Raw genomic sequence first — 7,833 nt, 5'->3', positions numbered from 1 at the left:
TCTTCCTCTGTTGTTCTCCAGTGCTATAGGATAAGCACTGGACTACTCACTGCTAGGTCAGTGTTTTACACTTTTAAAAACCCTATCCAGTGTTACTATGAATCCAAACCAATTTAATGGCACTTAAAAACAGCCAAGTAATGAACGATAAACCCTATAAAGCCAAGGAAATTTGTCTGTTTTTTTCACTGCCACTAATTATTCTCATTCTCATGTGATGAGTGTGAATCCTACAGGATGAGTGAGTACATAGCATATATTCTCCCCCTTTTTTTATGTTTCTGAATCCCTGTTTGGGACTGAATTGGTCCTGGCTGTACAGATAGCCTCTCTGGCATAGGCCACATTTGAGACAGGAGGCACAGAGGCCATCAGGAGGGGACACAGCCATCACTGGGCCCTATATGTAAGGAGAAGGGAAGAAGGGCTGTTGGCTCCCTGAGAAGGGTAGGGGCTGGCATCCCCCAAGTTCCTGCCTTTAAAAACCTGGGTCTAGGAGTGTGCCTGGTTGGCCCAGGGTCAAGAATACAGCTGGAAAGTCCAACTCTAGTTCTCATAATTAGGTCTGTCCCAGTGGGGAGGGACTCCATGTCACACGTTTACTGAAAAACCCTGTGGAAGATTTCTATTCGGTATCCGTGTAGCACCATCTTGGGTAACAAGAGCAAGGCCCTGGGAGTTGGAGATGCTCTGGAAGCTGAGACACAGGCTCAGGGAGGAGGGTGGCTAAGCAGGGCCTCCCAGGTGGAGGAGTGTCACAACAGAGCCAACTTCGCCTCTAGCCAATGATAAACCATGGGTTTACAATTAATTAAAATTCATTTTGGTGATAAAAATAAAAAATGCCTTAGAACAGGAGCAAAGATAGCATTTCAAAGCAAATGTGAGGCCTTCCTGAGGGAAAGGGACAGAGTTTTCATTAAGTTCTGGAACAACATTGAACTCAAGAGAGGCAAATTCAGGTCCCACTGGAGACTACACCCCAGGGACGACAGCTGTGGCAGGTTCTGTTTAATGGTTTTCTTCATCCATCCTTCAAGTTCAACAGTGACAACCATTGGGGCACACAGGAAGAGAAGCCCTAACTGGGAGGGCCAAAGAAGGCCACGTGAGGGGCAAGTCCATCCTACTGGGGTCACTTCATGGGATCACAGCAGAGTTCAGACAGAACGCCTTAAAACTCTGCTAAAGCCCCTTTAAAAAACAAGATCTCTTGAAAAAATAAATCGCTACAATTTTCAACTTCATACTAATCTCGGAAGGAGGAGAGTGAATGATGATAGAAGGTACAGCTGAAAAAATAAACATGATTCTATTTGGGTAGAGGAAGTTCATCTCCAAAATCGTGAACTCCATGCCGGAGCCATCGGTTTCACATCTCTATTGGCCGTTCCTCCCTAAGCTGCTTCTGGGAAGGAGACAAAATCTTTGGTCTTGGAATATTTCAGGAGGCAGCATGGCATACAAGCTCACACTAATGGTCTGACGGAAGGCCTGGGGACAGGGACAGAGGGCTTGGTGGGGGGCGCTGCTAGATGGCGCCCTCTTTGTGCAGACTGTGATTGGCTTTATTGTGTGTCACACAATTCTGTACATTGAGCAGGTTGGCGGTGTCGTGGAGGCAACCCGTCCTGCAGCTCCGTAAGAGTCCATACAATTTTAGTGTTTCCACTGTCTGAAAACGGAGGAGTTTTGTCCATCCCAGATGCCATCAAGGCATTTTGGTACTGCTGTCTTGAGATCTTAACAAACTGAAGGTCAGAAAGGGCTCGCATACAGTAGTCAGCGATGTAGACTTGTAGGAATGAAGAATTGAGCTGGTTATTGCTGCTCCCCAATGTCAGTGTCACAGCGTCAATCCAATCACTTCAACTGAGAATCTGAGTGGTTCAAGCCACATGGGTGAAGAGGCGACTTATTTTTACCTGGAGAAGTTGTGAGGTCCATTACACCGTAGTATGATAAAGCACTTGCTTCAAACTTCATACCTTCTTTCCCAGCTTCTACTTCTATTTTCTCATGCAAAATGAAAATGAAGTCATCTACAGCTTGGTTTCACTGGTAGATGTAGTATCCTGGGGCTTTTTTGTTCTTCTCATCATCCTTCAGTTCCTGGGTGACATTTGGGTGCTTTAACAGCCTTAGAAAGATCTTCTCTGACATTTGGGATGAGCTAAATGCTTCTACTTCTGTTGTTAAGAAACGGTGCATTGCCAAGAGAAGCTGTGGTGATATTTTAACCTTCATCAAATGTTTGTATGCTTAAAGGCAGACAAATCTTGTTTTCTTTAATGATGGGCAACTTTCTTTTTCATTCTGTTGTTGCTAAGTGCCGTCGAGTCGGTTCCGACCCATAGCGACCGTGTATAGGGTTTCCAAGGCTGTAAATCTTTACGGGAGCAGAACGCCTCATCTTTCTCCCTCTGAGCAGCTGGTAGTATCGAACTGCTGGCCTTAAGGTTCGCAGCCCGATTCGTAACCACTACGCTACCAGAGCTCCATCTGTTATCAGTGTATAAATCGGTTCCATTTAGGATCTCAGATTTGTTGATTTCCTTATTCACAACTTCCAATGTGATGATTCCCAGAACTTCATAGAATAGATCTCTTTCTCCCTCATTGTTTACCTGCTGCACAATAGCCAGGTGAGATTTACCCCATGGGTTGGGAAGCCCACTGCTCTGTCTCATGCTCTGGTTCTGCTCCTCAGCCACTTCTCCAGTATCACAGCTTTTTGTCCTTAGGTCGGGGAGGTTCAGCGCACAGGGATCTCAGGGTCCAAGCCTAGCTCTTTCTTCTTGATAGTAGTAAGATCCCCTAGCATATATTCTCTTACCATATATGTTTTAATCAAGAGAGTGGTGGTGGTGGTGGTGATGTGCGTGGAGTTGGTTCTGTCTCATTACGGCCCTCTATCCGAGATGTCTATCCTAAACACTCTGTAAATCTTTATGGGAGCAGAAAGCCTCATCTTTCTCCTGCAGAATAGCTGGTAGTTTTGAACTGCTGACCCTGAGGTTCACAGCCCAATTTGTAACCACTACATAGCACAGTTCATATGTTGAATATCACAGTGATTGAGTTCACAGGGTAAAAAAATGGTTAGATTTTGTCTTTGGAATTGATAACCCCTAAGCTAATTAGCAAATGTTCTTTTAAACACTTCATTATTTTCATTCCTGAGGGACGACTGTTTCTACTTTATATTCTTTTTAGTTTTCATTTAATATGTGAAAACGAAAAATGTTCAAACTTACAAATAGATTCCCTTTATGCTGTCAAGTCAGACTCATATGCTGTTAGTTATAATAGAACATATGAAAAATAAATTAGTTTAACTGTGAATATTCCCCCGAGTGTTTCTAAAATGGCAGTTTTATGCTTACAGGTAAAAATATGTAGATAATATACTTTGACCATAGTTTTGAGGTTATAGTAATTTAGAACCAAAAATATCATTTAAACTTTATAACTATTTTCAGCATATTTCATTCAGTGCATACTGCTTTGGGATTCTGATACATTAATCCTAATGGAGTATGCTATCTGGGGGAAAACACCACAGACAAAATGAATGAACAGAATGTGTTAAATAATTTATCCTCATAAAATTCATTTTAAGCATCCATTTGAGCTTTACTTAGTGTTTTTGTAATTAAATGTTTAATTAGTTTGTATCAAACTAATGCAATATGTCAATTGATAGAGTCATTGAGTAAATTCTTTATTGTGTCCCTTCTATATATTTAGCACCAGATCTCTCTCCTTAAAGAACCCATTTTAGAGTAAAGGAAAACTGCAATTAATGTATTCAAAATAAATAGAGTAATCAAATGGAAAATGAAATCCTATATTGGCAAATGGCTTATTTCAATGTTTCTTAAAATATTCCAGTACTGCATCATCTTGTTGAGATAACTCTCAGCATCTATTTAGAGCAAACCCAAAGTAATTCAGTTGCTTTGTTCTTGTTGTTGGGTGTTGTTAATCCACGTTTTCACTCATAGTGACCCCAGCCGTCAGAGTAGAACTACCACATAGGATTATTTAAGCTGCAATTTTTCTAGGGAACTGATCACCAAGTTTTCCTTACTTGGAGCCACTGAGTTGGCTCAAACTACCATCTTTAGGGTTACCAAGTTTTTAACCATTGCCCCCCAGCACTTGCTAAAAATGGCCTGATGTGTCCTTTCTCATGTTGGATCCTCTTACTTTTTGGATCTTATTTTCTTTCACTCTCCTTGTGCTTTCTGATCAAGAAACACTGATCTTTGTGTTCTTCAAATACACCAGCAAGCCTCCTTCTTCTACCTCAGATGTTTATACTGACTCTTCTCTATCTGGAAAGCTTTTGTTTTTTCATAGAGTACCATCTCTGTCTTTTGGCCTCTTTCTCTCTTTCCTTCAGGTTTTATAAAAAGGCTACCTTTCAAGATGTCTATCCTAAACATTCTATTTAAACTAAAACAAACTTTACAGACTCTCTGATACTTTCCAATCCTTCACCGTTTTTTCTTTTAAATCTACAATTTGTATTACCTTCTAAATTATTACATATAATTCCAAAGTAAATCCACTGCCATTGAGTCCATTTGGATGCATAGTTAACTAATAGGATAGAGTGAAGCTGCTCCATAGGTCTCAACTGTAAATTTCTATTGTAGCAGACATTCTCATTTGTCTCCTGCGAGTGGCTACTGAATTTAACCAACCTATTGACTAGCAACACAGTAATTAAACCACTATGTCACAAGTTATTGATTGTATTTCTAGCGCCATATGGTAAAGACAAGAACGTTTGTCTGTTTTGTTTCCTGCTATATATCCAGTGCCTTGAAAAGTCCCTAGCATAAATTTTTGTTGTTGTTAAGTGTCATTGAGTTGGTTTCGACTCAAAGTGACATTACATAGGGCTTAGCAGGAATGGCTGAGGCAGACATTGATGTTAGTAGTCCAGTGCTTATCTTACAGCACCATATGAGAGTGCCTTAGGACAAAATGTTGTTGTTAGGTGCAGTTGAATTGGTTCTAACTCATAGTGACCCTATGAACAACAGAACGAAGAACTATCTGGTCCTGCACCATCCTCATAATTGTTGCTACACTTGCGCCCATTGCTTTTGCCATGGTGTCAATCCATTTCATTGGGGGTCTTCCTCTTTTTTGCTGACCCTCCACTTTGCCAGGCATGATGCTCTTCTCCAATAACTGGCCTTCCTGATAATATGTAAGAAGTATTAGAGACAAAGTCTTGCCTTCCTTGCCTCCAAGGAGCATTCTGGCTCTACCTTTTTCAACACAGACCTATTATTCTGGCAGTGAATGGTATTTTTATTCTAGAAATTAACAAATGTTTGAGGATAAGCAAAAAAAAAAAATGTATTGCTGCAGAATTATAGAAAATTTTATTAAACAAATATAAAAAATGTGAAGCTATTATTTGTCCATGTAACCTGCATCTAGGTCTATACACTTCTGAAGGCAGTGTTTTTATCACTTTTACCCACATTCAAGGAGCTCTGGTAGCGTAGTGGTTACGAATCGGCCTGCGAACCGCAAGGACAGCAGTTCAAAACTACCAGCTGTTCCATGGAAGAAAGATGAGGCTTTCAGTTCCCGTAAATATTAACAGCCTTGGAAACCATGTACAGGATCACTGTGAGTCAGAACCAACTCCATGGCACATAACAGCAACAACAACACCCACACTCAAAGAATTCTATGCCATTCAATTTATGCCATATCAAGATGGTAGCTTTGACATTCTGATGGCTCTCCAACAATATTCCTTTTATGTGTGTTTTGAGTTTGAAGAACACAAAAAACAGTCTGGAAACACAAAATCAGGGCTGCAAGGTGGATGAGGTAAACTTTCCCAAGAAAATCCTCATAGCACTGCCCTTGGTATGCTCAGGAGCATTGTTGTGAAAATCCTTGACACAATTTTCCTGATCTTTTCCTCACCAATACAGATTTTTTTTCTTGTTTTCTTTTTAAAATTTCTTCATAGTTAGCCCTCCTGATGGTCCTGTGTCCTTTGAGAAAGTATATAGAGAGTACCCTTGTGTTATTTCCAAAACCAGTCACCATACGTTTCTGAGCTAGCTTCATGTTTCTTGAGTTAAACTAACCCAACATATTCCTTTGAAAGGTACTGTGTAGATTTTTCCCTACTCTCTGGATCATAGTGATAAATTCAAGACTCAATACCAGTTACAATATGCTTGGGAAAATTGTTTTCATTAGCTTAGATCTTGGTTAAAAGACTGATGGAAAAATCAGCTCTTTGAGTCTCAAGCTGAACTTCATGCATCACTTTTAGCACTCAACAAGCCAAAAGTTTTCTGATGCTAAGATATTGACTTAAAATTGAGAACATAGAACCCTATCAGATCCCACCTTTAATAGTAATCACATCAGTAGTAAGTCTATCGTCTTCTTTTACCAGTTTATGGACTATATCTATAGTTCTGCATTCATCAAGGTTGATGTTCTTCCTTCTATTGGCTCATCTTTCAGGTATTCCTTAACACACTTTATTGATCCCAAACCTATTGTTTATGTGAGACAGCAGTCCCATAAATTTGTTGCAAAACTTCAATTATTTTAGAATATTTCCACTTCAGTTTGTTAAAAAGTTGACATTAGTTCTGACCTCAAAAAGTTTCTTCCCATGGCATTAAAGTATACTTTTTAACATTTTTGACAGCACCCTAGCAACACCAAGATAAATATATTACTGAGAGACCTTGTCTGCAGCTATTCAGTGATCACAAAGACATGATTAAACATGTTTTGTGTGTTTGGAATAAACCAATGAAACTATGAATTAGAACCCTAGTAGCAATGTTATTTTTTCTACTTATCTTCATATTCATTAAATGAATAAGCACATGAATATAAGTAATTTGAAATTAAAAGTGCTGGTTAAATGAGTGAAATAATAATAATAAAAAGAATGCAAAGACTTTTGAACTGGGTTTGGAGTAAGAATTTTCCAAGAACAAAGACACAGATACCTGATTAAGGGGAGTAGTTGAAGTTTGGAAAGTGAAGAGAGCTTTAATGAATAATTATCCTTATTATTATAAGGTGCCACTTGAGTTAACAAGATTACATAATCAGGTCTCTGTGCTGATAGCTTTGCAACAATATGGAGGTTAACTCTCAGGGGAGGAAACCCAGAGGAAGGTCAGTTATAGGTGGTTAGGAGTCTTGGTATGGTGCTGTAAGATAAGCACTGGCCCACAAGTTTGGGTTGAGCTGCAAGGTCAGCATTTCAAATCCATCAGCCACTCCTTGGTAACCCTACACAGGGTTGCTATGAGTAGGAACTGATTCTGTGGCACTTAACAACAACATCAATATGAATTAGTGACAATGAAGAGATTAGAATAAAATTCCAGCAATAAAATAACTGGCAGTTGATATTGTTTGTATGGAGTGATGCGTGTAATCTCTTCAAGAAATCTGAATTTGATGCATTCTTGCAGCTCTTTCTGCTGAGCATTTGGACAGAGATGAAGCACTTATAGCTCATAAAGCACAACTCTATGTGTAATGCTAGACTCTTTTTTAATGAAAATAAACTTGAGATAAGCATAAAATTAATAATAATACTTTAGAATTCTATTAGGTATATATACACCTAATATCTAATACACCTAATATCTAATAAGTCCATAGTAGAGAGATTAAAACTTTATTTACTAACTGCCAATGATGACCAGATCCATTTGTTTGTTTCTTTTTTTAAATACTGAGGAAATTGCAAAGCAAACCTGGAGATATTGTAGGGTCCTAACAAATAAGCTCCTTTAGTCAGGAAGCAGC

General features: G+C 39.2%; 1 pseudogene; it reads right to left on the bottom strand.

Moving 5' to 3' along the window:
• Positions 1 to 1,531: 1,531 nt before the first annotated feature.
• LOC102824368 overlaps positions 1,532 to 7,833 on the bottom strand; it is a 27,763-nt pseudogene continuing 21,461 nt past the window's right edge.

The sequence above is a fragment of the Chrysochloris asiatica genome, unplaced genomic scaffold, assembly GCF_000296735.1.
Source record: "Chrysochloris asiatica unplaced genomic scaffold, ChrAsi1.0 scaffold00120, whole genome shotgun sequence".
In the NCBI taxonomy this organism is placed as follows: Eukaryota; Metazoa; Chordata; class Mammalia; order Afrosoricida; family Chrysochloridae; genus Chrysochloris; species Chrysochloris asiatica.
This window is presented reverse-complemented; position numbering and strand designations above follow the sequence as displayed.